The sequence below is a fragment of the Crinia signifera genome, chromosome 7 (assembly GCF_055691185.1).
Source record: "Crinia signifera chromosome 7, ASM5569118v1, whole genome shotgun sequence".
NCBI lineage: Eukaryota > Metazoa > Chordata > Amphibia > Anura > Myobatrachidae > Crinia > Crinia signifera.
The window spans coordinates 117,018,922-117,046,549 of record NC_139223.1 but is presented as its reverse complement, the minus strand read 5'-3'; the positions used below and the strand labels follow the sequence as shown (position 1 = coordinate 117,046,549).

General features: G+C 43.1%; 2 pseudogenes; one reads left to right on the top strand and one right to left on the bottom strand.

The window, feature by feature from the left end:
- Positions 1-8,380: 8,380 nt before the first annotated feature.
- LOC146025386 (5S ribosomal RNA) lies at positions 8,381-8,498 on the bottom strand (annotated as a pseudogene).
- A 2,345-nt stretch (positions 8,499-10,843) lies between these two features.
- On the top strand, positions 10,844-10,961 carry LOC146025385 (5S ribosomal RNA; annotated as a pseudogene).
- Positions 10,962-27,628: the final 16,667 nt, after the last annotated feature.

The window sequence follows — 27,628 nt, the reverse complement described above, 5'->3', positions numbered from 1 at the left end:
TGGACACCTATTTAAATGCATTATAAAAGTATTATTATTTAAATACGCAATGTACTACGGGATTCATTTTTAAACAAATGCCATTGTAAATGGTGTATAATCTATTATCGGATGCTAATTATGTCCATAAACCTAATTATAGCGAAAAAATATAACCATTAGCCCATGTGAGGAGCCTCACGTCCCAGCTGTCTGTTCTGCTGTTGATTTGATTTCCTTCTAGAATAACCCAGAAGAAGTCCAGCTGATCTCCAATACAGGGAATTGTCTGTGGAAGAGGTTAGTCAGAGGCTGATGCAGAGCGCAGGAAATTGGCTTGTCAGTTTTCTGTACAATATATTTATTGTTATGTTGCACAATCAGGGGTCAGCTGAATGGTACAAGTAATAATTTCATTTCAGTGTTTGATGTAAACAGCATGTGAGATCTGCACTTTACACACCAAACCTCCAGTTTCTTTTTGATTAGTCATTAAAACGGATCTGAGAGATACAGTGTTGCTGGTGATATGAAGCAATGTTGAGATGAATCCACAGATATCCAACAGTAAAGTAATGGTACTGAGAGTAAAAGACTGACATAGGATGAATTCGCTCGGATATAATAATCAGCAATAAGAATAATTGTCTGCTGCCTTAGATTAAATACAGACCGCAGAATGGTGTTCTCAGAACACAGTGATTGATGGATAACTTACTGTACACAGTGATTCCTATTGGATCTTATTTGATAGGATCCTGCACTATTGCCAAATAAGGAGTGATGTTCCATAGCATGGAGGCCACTGCTCACTGGGGTTGGTTTCGGTTGATAGACCTACAGGGGTAAATTTAATAAGATGGGAGTTCTATTAAAGATGGGTTGCCCATAGCAACCAATGAGATTCCATCTATTGTATTCTATAAGGTGCTAAGTAGATAACATGTAGAATCTGGTTGCTATGGGCAACATCCCATCTTCAATAGAACACCCATCTTTTTACACCACAGAGTCTAGGTTGACAGTCAATGGTTCTACATGCACTAAGTTGACCTTGACAAAAGTCAGCCTTCTGCATGTCGATCTAGACACTGCAGATCATTCCATTCACACCACACTGGAGCTTGAGATTAATTTATACTGCTTTCAGACTGCAAACCCAGGTCCAACCCTGTATTTTGAACAAGGGTCCATCCCTGCTACGACCTGGATCAGTCACCTTTTTGACACCTTTCACACTGCACTTTAATCCGGGTTATTCCCAGGTAGGCCGCTCTCACATTGGACCCGGGTCAGCACAGCAAAGCCTATGGGTGTCATTAAAAGTGGACTTTTTTTCAGGCTTACAAACATGACATCACAAAGGAAACAAAAGTGAGGGGCTGAGAGGAATACTGAGTGACGCCTATATTTGCGCAGGGGGAGAGCCTCTCTTTTAGCTATGTTTTTGTAAACCACAGCATATTTTACTGTTCCTGTCATTTGTGTACGGATTTCTTCCTCTCCCCTTATATTCAGCAATTCCCTCACCTCCTCATCTGACCAAACTGAGGACATGGCTGTTCTACTGCCGGAATGCTGAACCAGACGTGTGCTCTGCAGTATGCTGCTTGTTTTTTACAGGCTCTTGCCACTCACCTCACCAAAGGAGACAGAGAAATCACCCAATAGCTGTGTTTGATGAAAGCAGTCTTGAATAACCTGGGTAGGGAGCTTTCAGACTGCACACCAACCCGGGTTAGAGCCGTTTTCAACCCTGGTCAAGACCAGGGTTGAAATGCAGTGTTACTCAACCCGGGAATTTTCACAGTGGTGCTTTGGACCTAGGTTGGAGACACATGGACATGGCAATAACCCGGGTCCAGAGTGCGGTCTGAAAGTGGTATTAGTAATGCTAGTAAAGAAAAAAATGCTTAAACATCTATAAACATCCATTTGCAGGGTAGACTACGGGGTCTGGGATGACTTAAACCTATGATGTCCACCCCCATCAGGCAGCTGCCCGTCTGCGTTCGCATGGAGATAGCCAGCATTTTCCTGGGTGCACCCAATATTTTCACGGGTACGCCCAGAAAATGCTGGGTGTCCCCATGCGAATGCCCCAGGCCTGACTCCATCCCTCTCCCTCCCTCGACTATGCAAGTTGCCAAATGCGTCCATACAAAAGCCCTGCACATGTGCATATGCAAATATGCGAATGCCAAGGGCAGAAACATCGCTCTTCGCAGGGAATGAATAAATGTAAAAGGGTGAGATTGCATTTCCCTTATCTGCTAATCTTAGAACTGTGGCAAAATACCAAGAAACCACACTTTTTGCTGTCCTGAAAATAATTTGCTGTCCTGATTTTTCTCTATTAAAAGTTTACAAAGCACCTTACTAGGGTAGTATTGACCATTCCGCAAACCTGCTAACAAACAAAGCTCTGAAAAAAATATGTTGCCACTAACAAACATTTTGGGACAAACCACAATGGATCTCTGCATATTAGGCTTCCGATGATCATCCAGTAATTTCATTGTAATTCACCTCTATTGTGTGCTATTTACAGCCTCGCTTTGCCAAGCATGACGCCTGGCAAGTGGATAACCTTACTAAAACCCTGGCAGCCGCATAGACAATATACTGCTCCATCCAATCAGTCTTTACTTTGAAATGTTGGCAATGTCAGAACAATTCTCTGCTACAGATTGAACTCAGAAAATCTATTCACCTTCTTAATTTTCATTTAACTAAAATACAGCGAGCAGCCAATGAATAATCTGAGCCGTTCTGATGAATCCAATGACAGCTCACTTCTTCTGATTAAGTTTTAACTAATTGTCACTTTAAATGATAATAAAATCATGGTACTTATCAAAAGCAGACTCATAAAAAATATCTCAAATTTGACAGTTAAGGGGACCTCCGTTCAGGTATATTTTTTGCACATAGCTCTAAATATGCCATACTTACTAAAGGGCATCCTATTGCAAATAAAAGACATGCAGTTTGATTCTGTAAGGCCCTAAAAACACCCCCCAGCTGAATATCCCCCCCCCCCATCCCCTCGGTACCATGCAATCGGGTGTACATAAAATTATGCCCTTGTGTGTAGCCGGAGAGGAGAGAAATAGTTTTGATGTCCCCAACCATCGAATGATTTTTCTCCCCTTTGGAAATAAAAGTCAGTCTAGACTGATTTTTATTTCCTTGGTTGTTCGCCAAAGATGTGGCGGGTGCACTGCCCCATCCGCATTCCCAAGGGAATGCACAGTGTTTTTACACGCACAAAACGCTGGGCGCTCCCCTGGTCCAACACAGTCTGCCCCAGCCTGCTCCCTCTGGAAGGAACAGCTTAATGATTGTGAAACTTGGGTCCACCTCGTGGCCCCCCCCCAGAAGAGTGAGCAAGCCTCCCACATGCTCCTGGACATCCCCCTACCCCATTTGCAGTATCTGGGATGGGGCTAAACTGATGCAAATTGCATAGACCCGTGAATTGCAGCCTTTTCTGTAATAGTGGCAGAGTTTGCAGGGCTCTGTCCCTACCCCCAAGCACAGCTGAAAGTCTCATCTGCAGGTTTCTTCCTGAGAGGAGAAAAAATGTCGGCAAGCATGGACTGATCTCTTCCCATGCATCTACATGTTGGCTGACAGCTTATTTCACTAAACGAGTGCTCTGTTAACAGATGGATCATTCAGGTCATACTTGCAAACTCCTTCCATGAATGTACATATGGTCTAGCCAATGTATTTGAGGCATGGGTGGACCTACAGTACCATATAAGGGATGCATGGGATACAGGAGTAATTGTGCCAGGAGAATCGTAAGATTTCAGTAATCTGTGATTGAAGCATGGAACTCATGCTTAGAGGAGCCTCTGCCATAGATCCCATGTGTAGCAGAGAGAGCCGTAGAAAGCGACATCTAAAATACAGCCAATCCTATTAGGTGCAGGTGATTAGCACTTGCGAACCTTCATGGCACCAGCTGCACTTTACTGTGAACTGAATTCACTTAAAAGTGCTCGTGCCTCCATAGGGTTGCAAGCAATTTTAAGTGAATTCAGCCCAGCGAAGGGTGCGAGATTGGGTGCAGTTTTCAGCATTTAAATGGCACCTGAATGGCACTGAATGATATCAACCCCATTGAGTCCAGATACAGTATGCACTGTTCTGCCCCTGCATCTGTGTCACTGTGGTTTGCAAAATGACCTGATTGGTTGAGGGGAGTCCCAGTGACTTAAGGTGCCCACACACGCACCGATCCCGGCGGTGCGATGCTATGCGATGGGGTGCACGCTCCCGCGGCACCTCATCGCACAGTACAAAAAGTATGTGCTGCACATACTTTTTGTACTAGCATTCTATCGCATCGCATCACATGCACATCGCATGCACAAGGCATACGATGCAATGCTATGTGTGCTAGTTAAGCACAGAACGCACGCCGGGATCGATGCGTCTGTTGGCACCTTAACGAGATCCGAAGAGTTAAGAATCTGTAACATTGCCTGAAAAATGTGCTCAACTATAAAATGATAAATACACATCATCTTTACTGATTCCATGATCAATTCTACACCGATTGTGCGGCTTCCACACATATTTCGATAAATGACAATAAGTAAGGTATCAGGACCTATCACATGTGTAGTGTTCCCTAGTTCATTCTAATTTCTCGCCAGGATGACATACACCATTACTTCCCTTCACAAATATTAGATATCATATCAGTCATATCCCAACATCAGTTGGCGGAAACATTTTCAGACAATGAGGTTTGTAGTGTAATCAGATTTCTAGTTGTAAAGGGCACATCAGCAGCTGAAGCGGTACTTGTGTAGTTTCATGGCGCCGTGCTACTTCCGGGTTCTACGCTTGCCACAAACTATGTTAAAAAAAAGTAACTTAACTCCATGCCAACATGGATAGTTCATACCCCCACTATCCATGTTGGCATGGAGTTGATTTTAAGTAGCGTGGCGAGCGTAGCGAGCCACTGAGCTCGCAGCAAGGGGACTCAGACACTCAGAAACTACACAAGTACCGCTGAAGTTTATTGCAAACTTGTTGTGGTGTATGATGATAACGTCATGCTATGGAAACATTTGTGGGTTTGATGCACTGCCAGTGGTGGATATGCTTGGGCGGCCAGATTCAACATTTGTCCTGCTGTTATCAATCGCAGTGCACCACAGTCAAGCCTGTTTCCATGACATCAGTTATCACTGTACACCTCAATAAGTTAATGTCGAATTTCAGCTGACTACTTGCCTGCCCTCCTGGAAGCTGCAGGAGGCTCCCATTTTTTAGGGGAGTCCCCCGCAGCTCCAGAAGTGTAGGCTGCTTTCTAGTGAAGGGTGTGTTTTGTTCATATGTTTGTAAATCCAGTCATAAGGACACAGAAATATGTGAGTTCACTGCTGTGCTGTTTTATTCTATCCAGCTCCAGTCACACTGCCTCAGGACCACCCACTTCCCAGCATTCTCCTGGTCCTAGGGACCATCACCGAAGATTCAGGCTTACACATATCAGTAAGGGAGTGTCTACAAATATTAAGCATTCTAATACACCAACATCAAATTGGCATAAAAATTGGCATCACTAAATGGCATAACTGTTATTACGCCATTTAGCTATGCACCCTCTCGCAGCCCAATAAATTGCAGGTGTTTTCCTGTATTTGGGGCAACGCCTAATGACAAGACAGTTCAGCCATACCCCTTGGTGTAGCCTGCAGTGTCTCCTTTTCAGGCTTCTCCAAGAGAGGATTTTAAAAAAGTATTCTTTTAGATCCAGAAATCTGATCACATTATCCATAGGGCTAGATGCAGTAAGCCTTAAAAAGAGAAACAGTAGAGAGCTCCTAACTGTTATGTTACTGGCTAGGGGCGAGATGTTCTTGGGCAAGCCTTGGAAAGTGATAAAATGGAGAGTGATAAACCTTCAACCAATCAACTCCTACCTGTTATTTTTCAAACAAACCCTGTGATGTGGCAGGTAGGAGCTGATTGGCTGTTGGTTTATCACCCTCCATTTTATCACTTTTCAAGCTTAGTACAGCTGGCCCTAGGTTTCAAAAATGACAGTTAGTAGCTACATGGGCATGTCATTTATCCTTCTCCATTTGATCAATTTTAAAAGCTTCGTACATTTGGACCATTGTGTTAAGTCTTCCTGCTATGATAAGTTGTGAAGCAGGATGTCTGTTATTCCAGATATAGAAGACACTTTGATGCCTTTACCCCCTGAATCACATAAGGTGCATCTGTTCTCATATTGGGGCAATGCAGCTTGCTTTCTTATACATCAAAAGATAATACACATTGGGGGTTATTCTAGTTGATTCGCAAGGCTCCAATTTGCGAATGGACGGCCACCCGCCACCCCCTCGAAGTGCGGATTTGCCCGCACAGGATGCGAATGGATGTTTTGCATAAACATCCATATGCATGCCTCGGGTAACTGCGTGTTGCGTACCAGGCAGCTGACCCGCCCGGTGATGTCAGCTACCCGCCCCCCCGCACCAGCGTCACTGCCTCATTACCATGAGAACACCCATGGAAAGCTGGGCATTCCCATATGGTAATAGGGCAGCCGGGCACCCCCGCCCACCTCCGCCACCCGCACGTTGCCGAACGTTCGCCATGAGTGCACGCACCATACGTCTGCACATGTGCAGAAACCCACCTGCGCAGATGTGCAACACCAGTCCTGCGAGGGAATGCACGCAGGACCGAACAAACGTGAATAACCACACAGTCTAACAGAGGCCATCTTGTGGCTGCATTTTGTACTACAGTCAATAATGACCATATACATTTTTATACTACTAATGTTTGACAGAACTGTCAAGACGTCATTTAGCTGAAGAAAAAAAGGACAGAGAAGAATGTCTTTTTTGTTGGCGCACAAAAAGAGGTTTTAAGATGAATGTATAAGTTAAAAAGTTTTTCTTTATTAGAATATATTTAAAATAAAACTGTCCAGTATGTGAAATATTTCATGTACATATATTTGTGTGAAAAACCCTTTCTTAATTTTATAGGTTTTGAATAATAAATTACACTTCAATTGTGATCTGTGTCCTTTTATATATTATGTTAGGTCCTTATGTACTAGGGAGTTTTATTTATTCTGTAAGACATTCTTCTCTGTCCTTTTTTTCTGTCGTTAAAATTATTGTCTTTGGCTGCACCCCCTCTGAGATCTACAATTGATAAATATCTCGTTTGGGGCAACTTGGGTGCTGTAGCACCAGCTTGTGTGGATTTATCCCTTTCCCCTTATCCCTAAAAACCTTCGTCATTTAGCTGAACACTGTCTTATGTTTCCACTGTCCCTGATGCTGGTATTTATGCACAGTGAAGAGTAACAAGCCTTTCTTCCCCTTTACCTCAGTGCCCTATAGCCACACACCCTGCTTCTACTATGATACCAAGGTATCACTATTGCACTCAGCGGTGTAGCTAGGTGCCATGGTGCTCCGAGCAAGGGCATATTTTGCGCCCCTCCCCCCCTGGTAATGAATTGGGGGCGTGGCTAACATGTGTTGGCATGTTACATTTGAAATATATTAGACACTAACAGAATCTGCTGCGCTATATAAGACACTGTAACGGAATCTGCTGCGCTATATAAGACACTGTAACGGAATCTGCTGCGCTATATAAGACACTGTCAAGGAATTTTTTGCGCTATATAAGACCCTGTAACGGAATCTGCTGCGCTATATAAGACAACAAAAGGGGGGTGGTCACTAGAGTGACCAAAAAGGGAACATGCAAACGGGTTTTTGGGGCACACTTGATGACAATGATAATTAAGTTTATGTGAAGAAATGATACATGAGTGAGATAAGACTTAACTTTTATTTCAAAAAATTGCTAAAACAGAGTGATATTTAAATCGAGTGCGAAACTGCACTAAACAAGACACTGTTTATCCAATAAATTATATGTGTAAATAACACAAGGTATAGTATACAGTGGATAACCTGTCAAAGAGAGAGAAGGTCCTTGATATAATTAGCAAAGTGGGCGCAATGTTAAGATAAAGATACACATATACCTGTGTCAAAAGTCCCTGTAATCAGACAGAATTTATTCAATTAGTATCAATATAAGGAATTGAACAGGGTACAGGTATACAATTGTGGATGCTTAACACACCAAAAATAATAATAATAATGGATTTGGGAGAAAAATATCAATCTGTCTCCGTCAATTGTAATGGGAAATAACTACCCCAGATTGGGAAGTAATGTTAGAAGGTCACTACCTGACAGTATTCAAAGGTCACTACCTGACAGTAAGAGGTAGTAACAGAGATTAGAAAGTGTAGAAGATAGACAAGCTACTGGAAGATATAGTAAAATTGAGCTTTGTCAAGAGGGTGATCTCCTGCCGGCAGTATTAATTACAACACCCGGTATTCCCAGAGAGTCTCCCCAAAGGTACTAGCCCGGCCCATCACTGCTTAGCTGCTGAAATCGGAATGGGTTCAGGCGATCCAGTGAGGTATGGTAGTAATGTGTGTTGGCATGCGAGGGGACACCAGCATTTGATGCTCAGATGAAATAAGGTGCTTCTACTGTCAGAGGCGCCGTCAATAAACCACCCTGGTGCTCACCTGCATTGCAGGGGGGGATGAGTACGACGCGACTGGTGAGAGAGCACTGAAATGAGAAGAATTCAGTAAAATGGTGGGCTGGTATCAATGATGCAATCTCCAACCTCTGCTGTCCACCATCCACCTTAGGTGTCCAATGGTGAATGAGAGAGTCAGGGATTGCTGATCTTACCCCAGAAGGGAAAAAGGAAGAATATAAATTGGGGCAGCACAACCAATGATGTTGTTGCTGGTGAAGTTGTTGGCTGTGATTTTGCCCAAAAAGGCAGTGATTGGATGATCCAAAAGGTTGGTTTTGGGTTTGTATCCTCAGTACTGGTGCATCTTAGTCCCCATACATGTCAGAGAGTGGTAATTTCTGACAGGAGCTATTGTGTCACCTTGAGGAAGTTTTATTGCTGGATTGCCCAGTCTGTAGGCTTATATAGACAGATGTAGCGATTAATTTCTGCTGTGTAAGAAGGCAGATAAATTGGACAGACTGGGTGGTAGATTCTGTGTTACTTTCCACAGAATATGGGGGAGGGGAAAAGAAAGGAGAAAAGGAAATGCATACAATGTTAGGTACCAATTACTGTTATATAAGCATGCAGATAGGATCGGAATTTATTACTGTTCCCAGTAGTGGTCTCTGTTAATAGCAGTGTTATGTCCACAGTATAGTATAATAGTATTGCACACAGTATTCCCTGCAAATATAGTGGTGTGGTGTCCACAGAATTGTTAAGCAGTAGTTACAAAAGTAATATCAGAAAAGAAATTTTCCGTGCACCTCGCACGGTAACAGCTGCAATCAGGTAATGCCGTGATAACTATTGCTGCCAGTAAATATTGTTGGGGATAGGCAGGGTTAATAATGATAGCAGACGCTGGTGGATTTTTAAATGCTAGTTTCCGTGATAAGTGCCCGGCTCACGGCTCCGATTTTCGGGGGCCGTCTGTAACAGCTGCAGTCAGGTAATGCCGTGACAGCTATTGCTGCCTGTAGTTACTGATGGGGATAGGCAGGGTTGGTGATGATAGCAGACGCTGGTGGATTTTAAATGCTTATCCCAGCGACAAATGCCCGGCTCACAGCTCCGATTTGCGGGGGCTGTCGGTGGCGTTCAGAGACTTAAATTGTCAGTCTGCGGGTAAGGAGTAGCGGGAAGGCTAGGACAGCAGTCTCCCCGGGGGGAGTGGGGGGAAAAAACAGTACTTAGCTTGTACGATGCGGCGCCCGGCGCCAGCTGACGGGAGCCGCTGCTTCAGATGTCAGGTAGTGACCAGCGTGAGAGACGGAGGCTGGGGGTGTGTCAGAGGCGTATCCTCACACGTGTTTCGCCTGTAGCTTTCTCAAAGGACGCTGACAGGGAAGTAAACCAGCCGGTATATGTACGTGGCTCTATCCAATTGGAGCCAGGGGGAGGAAAAACTGATGAGTCGCATATGGGATGAAATGGATTTGGCCGTGAAATAAATAAATATTTGACACGCACATAAAAGGGGGGGACTAGCTAATAACACTGCTATTAACAGAGACCACTACTGGGAACAGTAATAAATTCCGATCCTATCTGCATGCTTATATAACAGTAATTGGTACCTAACATTGTATGCATTTCCTTTTCTCCTTTCTTTTCCCCTCCCCCATATTCTGTGGAAAGTAACACAGAATCTACCACCCAGTCTGTCCAATTTATCTGCCTTCTTACACAGCAGAAATTAATCGCTACATCTGTCTATATAAGCCTACAGACTGGGCAATCCAGCAATAAAACTTCCTCAAGGTGACAAAATAGCTCCTGTCAGAAATTACCACTCTCTGACATGTATGGGGACTAAGATGCACCAGTACTGAGGATACAAACCCAAAACCAAACTTTTGGATCATCCAATCACTGCCTTTTTGGGCAAAATCACAGCCAACAACTTCACCAGCAACAACATCATTGGTTGTGCTGCCCCAATTTATATTCTTCCTTTTTCCCTTCTGGGGTAAGATCAGCAATCCCTGACTCTCTCATTCACCATTGGACACCTAAGGTGGATGGTGGACAGCAGAGGTTGGAGATTGCATCATTGATACCAGCCCACCATTTTACTGAATTCTTCTCATTTCAGTGCTCTCTCACCAGTCGCGTCGTACTCATCCCCCCCTGCAATGCAGGTGAGCACCAGGGTGGTTTATTGACGGCGCCTCTGACAGTAGAAGCACCTTATTTCATCTGAGCATCAAATGCTGGTGTCCCCTCGCATGCCAACACACATTACTACCATACCTCACTGGATCGCCTGAACCCATTCCGATTTCAGCAGCTAAGCAGTGATGGGCCGGGCTAGTACCTTTGGGGAGACTCTCTGGGAATACCGGGTGTTGTAATTAATACTGCCGGCAGGAGATCACCCTCTTGACAAAGCTCAATTTTACTATATCTTCCAGTAGCTTGTCTATCTTCTACACTTTCTAATCTCTGTTACTACCTCTTACTGTCAGGTAGTGACCTTTGAATACTGTCAGGTAGTGACCTTCTAACATTACTTCCCAATCTGGGGTAGTTATTTCCCATTACAATTGACGGAGACAGATTGATATTTTTCTCCCAAATCCATTATTATTATTATTTTTGGTGTGTTAAGCATCCACAATTGTATACCTGTACCCTGTTCAATTCCTTATATTGATACTAATTGAATAAATTCTGTCTGATTACAGGGACTTTTGACACAGGTATATGTGTATCTTTATCTTAACATTGCGCCCACTTTGCTAATTATATCAAGGACCTTCTCTCTCTTTGACAGGTTATCCACTGTATACTATACCTTGTGTTATTTACACATATAATTTATTGGATAAACAGTGTCTTGTTTAGTGCAGTTTCGCACTCGATTTAAATATCACTCTTTTTTAGCAATTTTTTGAAATAAAAGTTAAGTCTTATCTCACTCATGTATCATTTCTTCACATAAACTTAATTATCATTGTCATCAAGTGTGCCCCAAAAACCCGTTTGCATGTTCCCTTTTTGGTCACTCTAGTGACCACCCCCCTTTTGTTGCCTTACAGTTTAAATACTGAACATTCCCTTGGGAGCACCACCGGCCAAACACTGCTACTATATATAAAAAAGCAGTAATTATGCTGGTCATCTCTATCAAATACCCATGTACAATTTGTCAATCAATGTAATTTTCAAACCAGTGCCAATCCCTTTCTCTAATCCGCGCTATATAAGACACTGTCACGGAATCTGCTGCGATATATAAGACACTGTAACGGAATCTGCAGCGCTATATAATACACTGTAACAGAATCTGCTGCGCTAAATAAGACACTGTAACGGAATCTGCTGCGCTATATTAGACACTGTAACGGAATCTGCTACGCTATATAAGACACTGTAACAGAATCTGCTGCGCTATATAAGACACTGTCACGGAATCTGTTGCGCTATATAAGACACTGTAACGGAATCTGCTGCGCTATATACAAAACTGCAACGGAATCTGCTGCGCTATATAAGACACTATAACAAAATCTGCTGCGCTATATAAGACACTGTAACAGAATCTGCTGCGCTATATAAGGCACTGTAACGGAATCTGCTGCGCTATATAAGACACTGTAACGGAATCTGCTGCGCTATATAAGACACTGTAATGGAATCTGCTGCGCTATATAAGACACTCTAGGGGAAATGTAATAGGATGAGAGAATCAGAAATTGAGAGATTTCGCACAAAATCTCCAGGTTTTTTTTTTAAGCGGCAATCATTTACACTGCAAAACCTGTTTGATTTTCAAGTGTAAATGATTGCTGTTTTAAAAAACTGGAGATTTCTAACCAAATCTCTCGCTTTCTGAATCTCTCATCCTATTACATTTCAGCCTGTAACGGAATCTGCTGCGCTATATACAGTAAATCACTGTAACGGAATCTGCTGCGCTATATAAGACGCTGTAACGGAATCTGCTGCACTATATAAGACAAATATAAGAGAGATTCACCAACCACCACCCCTCCCCTCCCCTGGGCCCCACCAATCCCCAAACCCGATGCTTAGTACCATAATTATATATCTTTATTTAAAAAAATAATAAAAAAAATCCACCTTGGGAGAGATATATATTCAGCGCAGCAGGGCGGCACGGCAGCAGAAAACCTCCTCCTCCTCCAGGCTACAGCCAGTGCTTGGGAAGGATGATGACACTGCTGCAGGCGGGGAGGAGGGAGTGAGTCTTTGTAGCAGGGGCAGGGGACTAGTCTGGGAGGAGTCTTCCTTATTTCTACGTATCTCGGTGGGTGGATGGATGGATGGATGGATAGATAGATAGATAGATAGATGCAGACAGATGTAGATATTAGATAGAGTAGATATAAATAGATAATTGTATTAGAAGATTTTGTCAGAATTCCAGTAACTGTGTAATTATTTCCACTCTCTACTGTATATATAAGATAACCTTTTTGTTTGAGACATGATAAAAGGGTTCTGTTCTCTGGCCCTCTGGGAGATGAGATATAAACTTTGCCCCTAGCTTCAAATCAATTATTCATTTGCGACACATGTATCTCCGGAGAGACTTCAGTTTCTCTTTGTTTTTAAGCAGCTCTTTTGCTAATGAACTGGGGAGAGGTTGAATCGACAGCCAAGGACAAGAACAGGAGGGGCAACAGCAGAACAGGATGTTGAACCCAAATGATCCTATCTATTTATCTAGGAAAAATCTACACCTCCGAACATCCTTTCCTGTGTCAGTCACTGTCAGCAGTGTCCACTCAAATGAAGTGCTTAGAAATTAAGTGCTTGTCAGATTTACAATGTGCATTACAGCATTTGAAGGGAATTGTTTTATTCAGTAAGTTTTACTTGAAGTTTTTGTTAAGAAATCCTTTTAACCACTTAAATGGTGAATATTAAAAAAAAAACACTCAGAAATTGTCAGTTCATTTATCATTGAATTAGGTTAAGAACATATTTTTTTTTTTTTTAACCCCTTCCCGACATTTGACGTACATTTACGTCATGGTCGGGAAGTACTTCCCGACACATGGCGTAAATGTACGTCATGGCATTTAACTGTCACCGCGTCTATAGACGCGGTGACAGTTTCAACATGTCTGCTGTCCCTGACAGCAGACATGTCCGTGCATGCCCAGGGGGGGCTGCGATGCCGCCCCCCCGTCGGCGATCGCTGTGATTGGCTGTTCAGTGTGAACAGCCAATTACAGCGTTTTCCTGTGTCACCGGCGAATAACGTTCGCCGGTGACACGGGATCAGAGGTGATTGGTGCTGTAAAGTACAGCACCAATCACCGCGGGGTGTAAGGGTGACACTGGTGTCACCCCACCGCACCCCGCCCGCCCCCAAAGGCCGTGATTGGTTCGTCGGACCGACGGACCAATCACAGCCAAGGAGGGGGATTTAAACTAACGGTGACTGCACTGCAGACGCCATTCCGGTCTGGAATAGCGTGCAGTGCGGTCACCGTACCTCCCTGCCGCCATACTGACCAGAACCTTGCTCCATAGCTTGCTCCATACTTACCTGATCGCTGCTTCATCACTGCTTCCTGGATCCTGTTACTACTTGTGCCTTCCTGTGAAATTGTGCTGCTGCAGTGTACTAGCTAGATAGAGAGAGATAGATAGAGAGAGATAGATAGAGAGATAGAGAGAGATAGAGAGAGATAGAGAGAGATAGAGAGAGAGATAGTGTCAGAGAGTGCTATATTTTGTGCTGCTGCAGTGTGATCTAGTTATAGATAGAGAGAGAGAGATAGAGAGAGAGAGATAGATAGAGAGGCCTAGTGACAGAGTGCTATATTTTGTGCTGCTGCAGTGTGATAGTTATAGAGAGATAGAGAGAGATAGAGAGAGATAGAGAGAGAGATAGTGTCAGAGAGTGCTATATTTTGTGCTGCTGCAGTGTGATATAGTTATAGATAGAGAGAGATAGAGAGAGAGAGATAGATAGAGAGGCCTAGTGACATAGTGCTATATTTTGTGCTGCTGCAGTGTTATAGTTATAGAGAGATAGAGAGAGATAGAGAGAGAGAGATAGAGAGAGATAGTGACAGATTGTGCTATATATTTTTGATATAACTGACTGCTGCCCCCTCCTTTTGTGCTGATCAGTATAAATTAACTGATCAGCAACTTTTTGGGGGCGCAGTTTTTTTTTTATATATAGATATACCTGTCAGTGCTGCTGCTGCAGTGTCATAGAGTGATAGATAGTGAGAGATAGAGAGATAGAGAGAGATAGTGACAGAGAGTGATAGAGAGTGCTAAATTTTTTGTCTGCTGCCCCCGCCTTTTGTGCTGATCACTATATCTGAGGTGATCAGCAACTTTTTTGGGGGTACAGAGGTTTTTTTTTTTTTATATATACCTGTCAGTTGCACCAAAGGTTGTGCACCTGCTGCACCTCACTGGTAATCAGTGTCGCATCACTGATCACCTTTTTTTTTTGTGTGTGTGCTGTGGGGTCTTTTTTTAATTTTTTTTTTACACACACTGTGATTTTGTGGGTGTCCTGTGGCCGCTGTGCGCTGATCAGTGACGTACATCACTGATCATCTTTTTCGGCACAGGGTTGATCTATATTTTTTTTTTTTTGATCAAATTCCTGTTGCCTTTGAGCGCTGTTCAGTGACAGACGTTACTGACCAACATCTGTGCTCAATTTTTGGCGCAGGACCTTTTTTTTTTTTTAACCCCTTAAATTTTTTATTTTTAACCCCTTCATTTTTTTTTTTTTTATTGGTATAAAGTATTTTTTTTTTTCTGCACCACATACACACTACACACTACATATGCCCCGGATTGAAATAAAGTTTGTACCCCCCCCCTACACTATACACGTGTTGAAACATTTCACTACCAGTAACACAAAAATAAAAATGGCATCCCAAATGTCCTCCCAAATGTCCTCCCAAATGTCCTCCCAGTCATCCAGGAGAATGTATTCAGCGGAGGAGGCATATGCCCTGCTTGCTTCTGACTCTGACACAGCCAGTGATGCAAGCGGGGAATTTGAAGGATTCGCCTTAAGCTCCTCTTCCTCCTCTGGTGATGAGGGACCCCCTCAAAGACGCCCCCGTAGAGCAGCTGAGACCCCCCCCCCCAATAATTGATCTCGTATGGACCCCACCACCAGACAATTTTGAGCCCCAGGTTCCTGAGTTTTTGGCCATGCCAGGAATCCAATTTGATTCCACAGGTCTCAGAGAAATTGACTTTTTCAAATTATTTTTCTCTGATGATTTTATAAATTTAATGGTGGACCAAACTAATTTATATGCCCAGCAGTTTATTGCTCAAAACCCCACGTCATCATTTGCTAGGTGGACCCCTGTAGATGCAGTAGAGATGATGACGTTTTGGGGTCTGGTGTTTCATATGGGCATAGTAAAAAAGCCAGAAATTAGGCAATATTGGAGTACAGATGTTCTGTACAGTACTCCATTTTACCGTATGGCCATGACCCGGACTCGATTTGAGACAATTCTTAAATTTATACATTACACCGATAATGCACAGTGCCCACCCAGAGATGATCCCACCTTTGACCGGCTATTCAAAGTCAGGCCGGTCATTGATCATTTCAGTGCCAAATTTGAAGAGGTGTACATCCCTGAAAAATTTATTTGTATCGACGAGTCCCTTATACATTTTAAAGGAAGGGTTAAATTCCGCCAGTACCTTCCCAGTAAGAGGGCAAGGTATGGCATAAAAATGTACAAACTGTGTGAAAGCACCTCAGGGTACACCCACAGGTTTAGGGTTTATGAAGGGAAGGATTCAAGAATTGAACCGCCAGAATGCCCCCCCTCCCTCGTAGGTGTTAGTGGGAAAATTGTCTGGGATTTAGTGCACCCCTTCCTGGATAAAGGTTATCACCTCTATGTGGATAACTTTTACACCAGCATCCCCCTGTTTAAGGCCCTTGGTTCAAGAGGTACAGCAGCTTGCGGTACTGTGCGCAAGAACCAAAGAGGCCTCCCAAAAACGCACATTGCCCAAGTAATGAGAAGGGGTGAAAGCAGGGGAATATGCACCGAAAATATGTTGTTGGTCAAATATAAGGACAAGAGGGATGTCCTTATACTGACAACAATTCACGGAGACAGTACCACCTCCGTCCCTGTACGAGGTACCAGTACCCACACCTCAAAACCTAATTGTATCCTGGATTACAATAGGTACATGGGCGGAGTGGATCTTTCAGATCAGGTACTAAAGCCGTACAGTGCCCTGCGGAAAACAAAAATCTGGTACAAGAAGGTGGCCGTGTATATCATCCAGATGGCACTGTATAACGCTTACGTGCTATTCCGTTCTACCGGCCAGAGGGGGACATTTATGCACTTTCAAGAGGAAGTCATAAAGGGCCTAATATTTGGGAACCAGCAGGCAGAGGGCCCCAGTACTTCTAGTACTGGCCCCCGTATTGTACCAGGGCAGCATTTTCCTGATGAAATCCCCTCCACTGGAAAAAAGGGCAGGACACAAAAAAGGTGCAAAGTTTGCTATAAAAAGGGAATAAGAAAGCAAACTATTTTCCAGTGTGACACTTGCCCCGACAAACCCGGCCTATGTATAAAGGAGTGTTTTAAAATATACCACACATCTATGGAATATTAGGTTCATAATTTCACCGTGCTTCGGGGGTCTTGCTAATGCCACATAGCACCCACCATTCATTCCACCAGAATCTGAGCCGCAAAATCCAAAAATCACTCCTTCCCTTCTGAGTCCTGCCATGCACCCAACTGGTATTTTTTGGTCACATGTGAGGCATTGCCGTACTCGGGAGAAATTGGGGCACATATTTTGGGGTGCTTTGTCTCCTTCATTCCTTGTGAAAATGAAAAATTTTGAGCCAGAACTGCATTTTTGTGTAAAAAAATGTAATTTTTCATGTTCACTGCCCACTTGTATCAAAATTGGTGAAACCCCTGGGGGTTTGAAATGTACACTATACCCCTAGATGAATTCCCTGAGGGGTGTAGTTTGCAAAATGGGGTCACTTGTGGGGGGGTTCCACTGTATTGGTGCTTTGGGGGTCTTGCTAATGCGACATAGCACCCACCATCATTCCACCAGAATTTGTGCTGCAAAATCCAAATATCACTCCTTCCCTTCTGAGTCCTGCCACTTTTTGGTCACACATGAGGCATTGCCGTACTCGGGAGAAATTGGGGCACAGATTTTGGGGTGCTTTGTCTCCTTCATTCCTTCTGAAAATGAAAAATTTTGAGCCAGAACTGCATTTTTGTGTAAAAAAATGTAATTTTTCATTTTCACTGCCCACTTGTATCAAAATTGGTGAAACCCCTGGGGGTTTTAAATGTACACTATACCCCTAGATGAATTCCCTGAGGGGTGTAGTTTGCAAAATGGGGTGACTTGTGGGGGGGTTCCACTGTATTGGTGCAACATAGCACCCACCATTCATTCCACCAGAATCTGTGCTGCAAAATCCAAAAATCACTCCTTCCCTTCTGAGTCCTGCCATGCACCCAACTGGTATTTTTTGGTCACATGTGAGGCATTGCCGTACTCGGGAGAAATTGGGGCACAGATTTTGGGGTGCTTTTTCTCCTTCATACCTTCTGAAAATGAAAAATTTTGAGCCAGAACTGCATTTTTGTGTAAAAAATGTAATTTTTCATGTTCACTGCCCACTTGTATCAAAATTGGTGAAACCCCTGGGGGTTTGAAATGTACACTATACCCCTAGATGAATTCCCTGAGGGGTGTAGTTTGCAAAATGGGGTCACTTGTGGGGGGGTTCCACTGTATTGGTGCTTGGGGGGTCTTGCTAATGCGACATAGCACCCACCAAAATTCCACCAGAATCTGAGCTGCAAAATCCAAAAATCACTCCTTCCCTTTTGAGTCCTGCCATGCACCCAACTGGTATTTTTTGGTCACATGTGAGGCATTGCCGTACTCGGGAGAAATTGGGGCACAGATTTTGGGGTGCTTTTTCTCCTTCATACCTTCTGAAAATGAAAAATTTTGAGCCAGAACTGCATTTTTGTGTAAAAAATGTAATTTTTCATGTTCACTGCCCACTTGTATCAAAATTGGTGAAACCCCTGGGGGTTTGAAATGTACACTATACCCCTAGATGAATTCCCTGAGGGGTGTAGTTTGCAAAATGGGGTCACTTGTGGGGGGGTTCCACTGTATTGGTGCTTGGGGGGTCTTGCTAATGCAACATAGCACCCACCAAAATTCCACCAGAATCTGAGCTGCAAAATCCAAAAATCACTCCTTCCCTTCTGAGTCCTGCCATGCACCCAACTGGTATTTTTTGGTCACATGTGAGGCATTGCCGTACTCGGGAGAAATTGGGGCACAGATTTTGGGGTGCTTTGTCTCCTTCATACCTTCTGAAAATGAAAAATTTGGAGCCAGAACTGCATTTTTGTGTAAAAAAATGTAATTTTTCATTTTCACTGCCCACTTGTATCAAAATTGGTGAAACCCCTGGGGGTTTGAAATGTACACTATACCCCTAGATGAATTCCCTGAGGGGTGTACTTTGCAAAATGGGGTGACTTGTGGGGGGGTTCCACTGTATTGGTGCAACATAGCACCCACCATTCATTCCACCAGAATCTGTGCTGCAAAATCCAAAAATCACTCCTTCCGTTCTGAGTCCTGCCATGCACCCAACTGGTATTTTTTGGTCACATGTGAGGCATTGCCGTACTCGGGAGAAATTGGGGCACAGATTTTGGGGTGCTTTTTCTCCTTCATACCTTCTGAAAATGAAAAATTTTGAGCCAGAACTGCATTTTTGTGTAAAAAAATGTAATTTTTCATTTTCACTGCCCACTTGTATCAAAATTGGTGAAACCCCTGGGGGTTTGAAATGTACACTATACCCCTAGATGAATTCCCTGAGGGGTGTAGTTTTCAAAATGGGGTGACTTGTGGGGGGGTTCCACTGTATTGGTGCTTGGGGGGTCTTGCTAATGCGACATAGCACCCACCAAAATTCCACCAGAATCTGAGCTGCAAAATCCAAAAATCACTCCTTCCGTTCTGAGTCCTGCCATGCACCCAACTGGTATTTTTTGGTCACATGTGAGGCATTGCCGTACTCGGGAGAAATTGGGGCACAGATTTTGGGGTGCTTTTTCTCCTTCATACCTTCTGAAAATGAAAAATTTCGAGCCAGAACTGCATTTTTGTGTAAAAAATGTAATTTTTCAATTTCACTGCCCACTTGTATCAAAATTGGTGAAACCCCTGGGGGTTTGAAATGTACACTATACCCCTAGATGAATTCCCTGAGGGGTGTAGTTTTCAAAATGGGGTGACTTGTGGGGGGGTTCCACTGTATTGGTGCTTGGGGGGTCTTGCTAATGCGACATAGCACCCACCAAAATTCCACCAGAATCTGAGCCGCAAAATCCAAAAATCACTCCTTCCGTTCTGAGTCCTGCCATGCACCCAACTGGTATTTTTTGGTCACATGTGAGGCATTTCCGTACTCGGGAGAAATTGGGGCACATATTTTGGGGTGCTTTTTCTCCTTCATACCTTCTGAAAATGAAAAATTTTGAGCCAGAACTGCATTTTTGTGTAAAAAAATGTAATTTTTCATTTTCACTGCCCACTTGTATCAAAATTGGTGAAACCCCTGGGGGTTTGAAATGTACACTATACCCCTAGATGAATTCCCTGAGGGGTGTACTTTGCAAAATGGGGTGACTTGTGGGGGGGTTCCACTGTATTGGTGCAACATAGCACCCACCATTCATTCCACCAGAATCTGTGCTGCAAAATCCAAAAATCACTCCTTCCCTTCTGAGTCCTGCCATGCACCCAACTGGTATTTTTTGGTCACATGTGAGGCATTGCCGTACTCGGGAGAAATTGGGGCACAGATTTTGGGGTGCTTTTTCTCCTTCATACCTTCTGAAAATGAAAAATTTTGAGCCAGAACTGCATTTTTGTGTAAAAAAATGTAATTTTTCATTTTCACTGCCCACTTGTATCAAAATTGGTGAAACCCCTGGGGGTTTGAAATGTACACTATACCCCTAGATGAATTCCCTGAGGGGTGTAGTTTTCAAAATGGGGTGACTTGTGGGGGGGTTCCACTGTATTGGTGCTTGGGGGGTCTTGCTAATGCGACATAGCACCCACCAAAATTCCACCAGAATCTGAGCTGCAAAATCCAAAAATCACTCCTTCCCTTCTGAGTCCTGCCATGCACCCAACTGGTATTTTTTGGTCACATGTGAGGCATTGCCGTACTCGGGAGAAATTGGGGCACAGATTTTGGGGTGCTTTGTCTCCTTCATACCTTCTGAAAATGAAAAATTTTGAGCCAGAACTGCATTTTTGTGTAAAAAATTTAATTTTTCATTTTCACTGCCCAGTTGTACCACAATTGGTGAAACCCCTGGGGGTTTGAAATGTACACTATACCCCTAGATGAATTCCCTGAGGGGTGTAGTTTGCAAAATGGGGTCACTTGTGGGGGGGTTCCTAACTTTTAGCATCTTATGGTGCCTTGAAACCTACATGGTGCCTAAAAAATAATCTCATAAAAAGGAGGCTCCAAAATCAAGTAGGTGCTCCTTCTATTATGAAGCCTGTGGTTTGGTCACCGTGCACACTAGGGCCACATATAGGATATTTATGAAAACAAAAGAATTGGGGGAATCAATTTTTAGTCACATTTCTCTAGTAAAATGTACTGTGTTCCTTATAAAAATGTATTAAAATTGCAAATCTGCAAAAAAAAAGAAATTTTGAAATTTCACCTACACTTTGTTTTAATTCCTGTGAAACACCTAAAGGGTTAACAAACTTCCAAAATGCTGTTTTGAATACTGTGAGGGGTGCAGTTTTTGAAATGGCATCATTTATGGGGGTGTCTCACATACAAGTCCCTCAAAGTTACATCAGAACTGAACTGGTCCCTAAAAAAATCAGTGTTTGAAATTTTCTTGAAAATTTGAGAATTTGCTATTCATATTGTAAGCCTCCTAGTGTCCCAAAAAATTAAAAGGAAGTTGAAATAATGATGTCAACATAAAGTAGACATATGGTCTATGTTAGTTATTCACTATTTTGAGTGGTAAGATTATTTGTCTCACAAGCAGAAAATTTAACATTTTGCAAATCGCTAAATTTTCCATTTTTTCACGATATTTTGGTATTTTTCACAAAAAAACACAGACTGTATCGACCCAAATTTACCACTAATTTGAAGTACAATGTGTCACGAAAAAACAATCTCAAAATCACTGGGATAAGTAAAAGCAAAAAAAAGTTATCCCCACTTAAGTGAGACATGTCAGATTTGAAAAAAAGGGCTCTGTCAGGAACGCAAAAACTGGCTCTGTCAGGAAGGGGTTAAATGATCCAATATCATTATATACAAATCAGTATCAGCTATGGCAAAATACACACTTATCATCTGCCATATACCACTGATGGTTATTATTTTATTATTATTATTATTATTATTATTGTTTATTTATATGGCGCCACAAGGGATCCGCAGTGTCTGACAATACATACTGTAGTTGAGAAAAAAAAATGGAAGAAAAAAAATAAAATAGTGATTTACAGTACAAATGCAAATTCGGACACGTACATGGTAAATAAATGACAGTTGCAGCATCAGACACTGACACAATTATAAAAGTGGCAGAGATATATTCTTAGAGAGGGCCCTGCTCATGAGAGCTTACATTCTAAAGGGAAAGGTCAGACAGACTGGGCTGACACAGCACGGATAGAAGTGAGCATAAAGAGAAGGTTAGGATGAGAAAAGGCTAGATTTAATGAAGAAGTGGGTCTTGAGAGCCCATTTAAAGTTTTGTAGGGAGTTGGCGAGTCTGATAGGGAGGGTAAAAAATTCCAGAGATACAGAGCACAATGGCTAAAATCTTGGAGGTGGGAATGGAAGGAAGTAACCATTTGTCAGGAGAGGTGATGTTCATTTGTGGAGTGGAGAGGGCGGTTGGGAGTGTAAAGAGAGATAAGGTCAGATATGTAGGTGGGAGAGGAATGGGTGATGGCTTTCTAAGTGAGTGTAAGGAGCATGAATTGTATTCTGAAAGGGAAGGGGAGCTAGTGTAGGGCTTGTAAGAGAGGGGAGGTGAACATTTGTAGAGAAAGATGAGCCAGTCAGCAGCATTGAGTATAGACTGAAATGGAGAGAGGTGTTTGACAGGGAGGCCACAAAGTTGGAGATTACAGTAGTCCAATCTGGAGATGACTAGGGAGTGTATGAGGGTCTTTGAAGCATCCTGGGTGAGATAGGGTCTTATCCTGGAAATATTTTTGAGGTGGAAATGACAGGACTGTGAGAGGTGCTGAATGTGTGGTTTAAAGGAGAGAGAGAGGAATCAATAATAGTGCCAAGGCAGCGTACTTGGTGGCTAGAGGAGATAGTTGTAAGCCAGAGCTGTCGGACATAATCCTATGCTAATTCCCTACTGTATTGTTCTATGTATTGTATTGCAGCTGAGAACAATAGAACAATAGGCCTTGACTCACCAGGGATCACCATGGCTACCCAGAGATGGCTAGTTGAAGAAGACTCCATCTGTAGCATGGACTAGTTTAGAACTAATGGAGCCCACACACGCACCGATCCCGGCGTGCGTTGTGGGCTTAACTAGCACACACAGCATCGCATCGTATGCCTTGTGCATACGATGTGCATGCGATGCGATGCTATGCTAGAAAAAGCTAGTACAAAAAGTATGTGCAGCACATACTTTTTGTACTGTACGATGAGGTGCCGCGGGAGCGTGCACCCCATCGTACAGCATCGCACCGCCGGCAACGGTGCGTGTGTGGGCTCCTTAAGACAATTCCAGACAGGAGGAAGTGAGGAGTAAATCTCATATACAATACCACACAGGATTTGGAGAGTTTCCAGGGCGCTGGATGTCTTTTTAACAAATACGTTTTTCAGGATACTAACCCAAATGAGAAAAGAAAGGTACAATAGTGTGATACCATAACACCTTATCTATATAATAAGTTGAAGAGTCTGTGTGCGTGTGTGTGTGTGTGTGTGTGCGTGCGTGCGTGTCCGTCGCATTGCGGACACACCGTGGCACTCAGAGACACCAAATTCGGCAACAAGATACCTCTGGACCCGGTGGTGTGCACCTCGAAGCCGTTTTTGGGAAATTTCACTTAGAATTAAAAAAAACACACCAAGTTTTTATGTTCCTTCATTGATGATATGGGGAAAAGATCGACGATCAGGGAAACCGTGGACGAAGGAACAACTCCACACCTGATTTCATTGCTGTCATTGAGTATGAATGACACATTCTAACATTATGGTGAAGGCTTTAAACAATTAGGAAATAATTGAGGATATACATAGACCACACATAACACACACACACGTACACATTGTACACGCACACACACACAGTACACCACATACGCACACATTACACACAACACACATTTATACGTAGAGCACCTCACACACTTACGCATTGGACAGATACACACACACAACACACCACATGCAGTACAATACAAATTCATACACACTACAACACACACCCAAAAACAGTACAACAAACACACAGAACACACACACTTAAACATTGCTAGGACACGCACAGCACACTACACACACATATATACGTAGCACACCTCACAAACTTACACATTCGGCAGATACACACAACACTCACAGTACAACACACACCCACATTCACTACAACACACACCCCAAAACAGCACAATACACAGAACACACACACACTTAAACATTGCACAGATACACACAGCACACTACACACACACAGATTTATACATAGCACACCTTACGCACTTACACATAGGGCAGATACACACAACACACACACACATAACATACCTCTAACAGCACAACACACACCCACATTCCCCACACACACCCAAAAAACAGTACAACACACACAAAACACACACTTAAACATTGCACAGATACACAAAGACACAACACACACATACTGTATATACGTAGCACACCTCACACACTTACGCATTGGACAGATACATACAATACAACACACACAACCACAAACACTACAACACACACACACAAAAACAGTACAACACACACAAACACACAGAACACATAAAAAATAATTTGCCGTTTATTTAACAGTCTGTACCGGCAAATAAAAACTGTACCTAATGTACCGTTTCTACTTTGTTCCCCATATTCGTCTCTCCAGTCCTCCAGCCTGTCACTGCACTCCCCGGCCAGTTGCACTGAGAAATCTGTGTCCTGGCCAATGCACCCATTGATCAATACAATGTGGGTACACTGCAGTCACCCTATTAGTCAGTTGGATATCAGGCACTGCTCTGCCTTAAGGGTTTCCCAGACTCTTTTGGTTCATAGATAATGTTTGGTCGATGGGCATGAGCGCTGCATGTATTTGTTTGAATGTTATGAGTGTAAGAAGTTGAAGAATAAGACTGAGATGAAGATTTGTCACGTTATAGTGTACAATTTACTCAATAAATCGTGAAACAAATATGCGAAACAAATCTATAGGTGGAGGGGGTATGGATATTGTGGGCATAATTGGTGTTTGGTACACCTACAGGGGGTCCCCAGTTGATGAGAAATTTTCACTACAGTGTCACCGTAGGGGGATTTCCAATTGGGGTTCAGGTGGTCTTTTAGGGGTCCCTTTACAATCCCGTTGGTCTCTTCTCCTGGAGCCTACGGTCTCCCTCAGTGATTGACTATCATTAAGGGAGACCATAAGCTCAAGGAGAAGAGACCTACAGGATTGTAAAGGGTCCCAAAAAGACCACCTGGACCCCAATTGGGAATCCCCCTATGGTGACACTGTAGTGAAAATCCCATCAATTGAGGACCCCCTGTAGGTGTAACAAACACCAATTATGCCCACAATATTCATACCCCCCACCTATAGATTTGTTTCACAACCCACCCCATCCAAACAATTATCAGTTTGAATCAGAACTTATTTTTTAATCCTACTTTCATTTCTTGATTGTACTTCTATGTACACTTACATTTTTTTTCCACGATTTATTGAGTAAATTGTACACTTTGTAACATGGCAATTCTTTTTCTCAGTCTTATTCTTCAACTTCTTACACTCCAAACCTTATCAATGCACCCATTGCTGATTGTGATGGCTGGATCAGTGGATTGGCCCGGTGGGTGTAGGGAAGAATTTGGCCAATTGCACCCATTCCCAGTGGTGCATTACAGTGGTGCGGGTAGAGTGCGTCGCGTCATGACATCATGTGGCCAGGCCCGCGGACCTGCTCCCACACTCAGGGGCTGCCCCACTGTTTGGTAGAGATGCCCGGTGCATGTGCTTTACAGATCTCCAGACCTCAGAGACTGTTGCAGGCAGGATCAGTGAGGGGAGCGGCAGTGGCAGGGAGCAGTGAATTTTTAATTAATTATGGCGCGGTAAGTAACGCCCACCCCGGTCTCCACGCACTCAGCGCCTGTAATTACACACCCTAGAAACTGTACCATTTGAAAGTATAGAAATGGAGATGTGGCCACGTCCCTTTCTGATTTTGTACCGATTTCTGACCCTCAGATTTGGAGGATATGTCATACAGTAGGTGCTAAATCTCAGGAGTGGATGTGGAATTCATCAACACATACAAGTTATCAACGCAGGAGCGTTGTGTTTCAAACAACATCATCACACCTGATTTCATTGCCGTCATTGAGTATCAATGTAAACACATTCAAACATTATGGTGGAATCTATAACAAATTACAATCTTAGGTCTTTGGCACAGCATATTGTAAGATGACATTTTTCAGCAATTTTGGAAATAAAGAAACCCCAAGGTTTTCCCGGGCAACGCCGGGCGGGTCAGCTAGTAAATGAATAAATAAGACCACAATGATAGTGACTCGTACCGAATTCATATATCTACATGTGAAGTAGACCAATGCGTTTGATTGAGGAGTAAATTTTGCCACCAATAGGATTCTGCTTCCTCCTCCTTTAATCAATAATAGCTCAAAAGGATAGAGAAGACATCATGGTGCAGTATCATTTTTTATTAATAATAATAAAAAATGACAATCAGCAGACAGATTAGGATCAAAGGGACTCTCACCATATATTTTTGCCCACATGCAAATGTAAACAAAACAAGCAGTATAGATGTATCCCAAAAACAGGTGTCCCTGGATGCTGGTATATGGCCGACCGGTTTCGATACTCCCAATTATCTTTATCAAGACATGCCTTGATAAAGATACATGTGAGTATCAAAACCGGATGGCACATAGGAGGCAGAAGAGGACCCTTGGGATTTTTGCCATATACCAGCATCCAGGGATGCCTGTTTTTGGGATACATCTATACTGCCTGTTTTGTCTGCATTTGCATGTGGGCAAAAAATATGGTGAGTCCCCTTGATCCTAATCTGTCTGCTGATTGTTTTTAATTTCATTTTTTATTACTATTAAAAAATTATACTTTTGAACTATTATGGATTGAAGGAAGAGGAAGAAGGATCCTATTGGTGGCAAATTTTGCTCCTCAATCAAACGCATTGGTCGGTACTTATGTACTAACTGGGCTGCCGATTTTGAAATCGGGTCCATCGCATCGCATCGCATCCGACCATATCGCATGTGATGCGATGCGATACGATGGACCCGATTTTTCCATAGGATTCAATGTTAAAATGGACTGAGTCCATTTTAACATGGAATTCAATGGGAAAAGGGGTCCTTTTCATACCCCTACTATCCAAGTGGGCATGGAGTTGGATATAAACCTGTGGCGAGCGTAGCGAGCCATCGAGCCCGAAGCGTGGCGAGCGTAGCGAGCCCCGCGTGGGGACACAGAATACCGTCCGCTCGCCACGCTTCGGGCTCGGTGGCTCGCTACGCTCGCCACAGGTTTATATCCAACTCCATGCCCACTTGGATAGTAGGGGTATGAAAAGGACACCTTTTTCCCTTTGAATTCCATGTTAAAATGGACTCAGTCCATTTTAACATTGAATCCTATGGAAA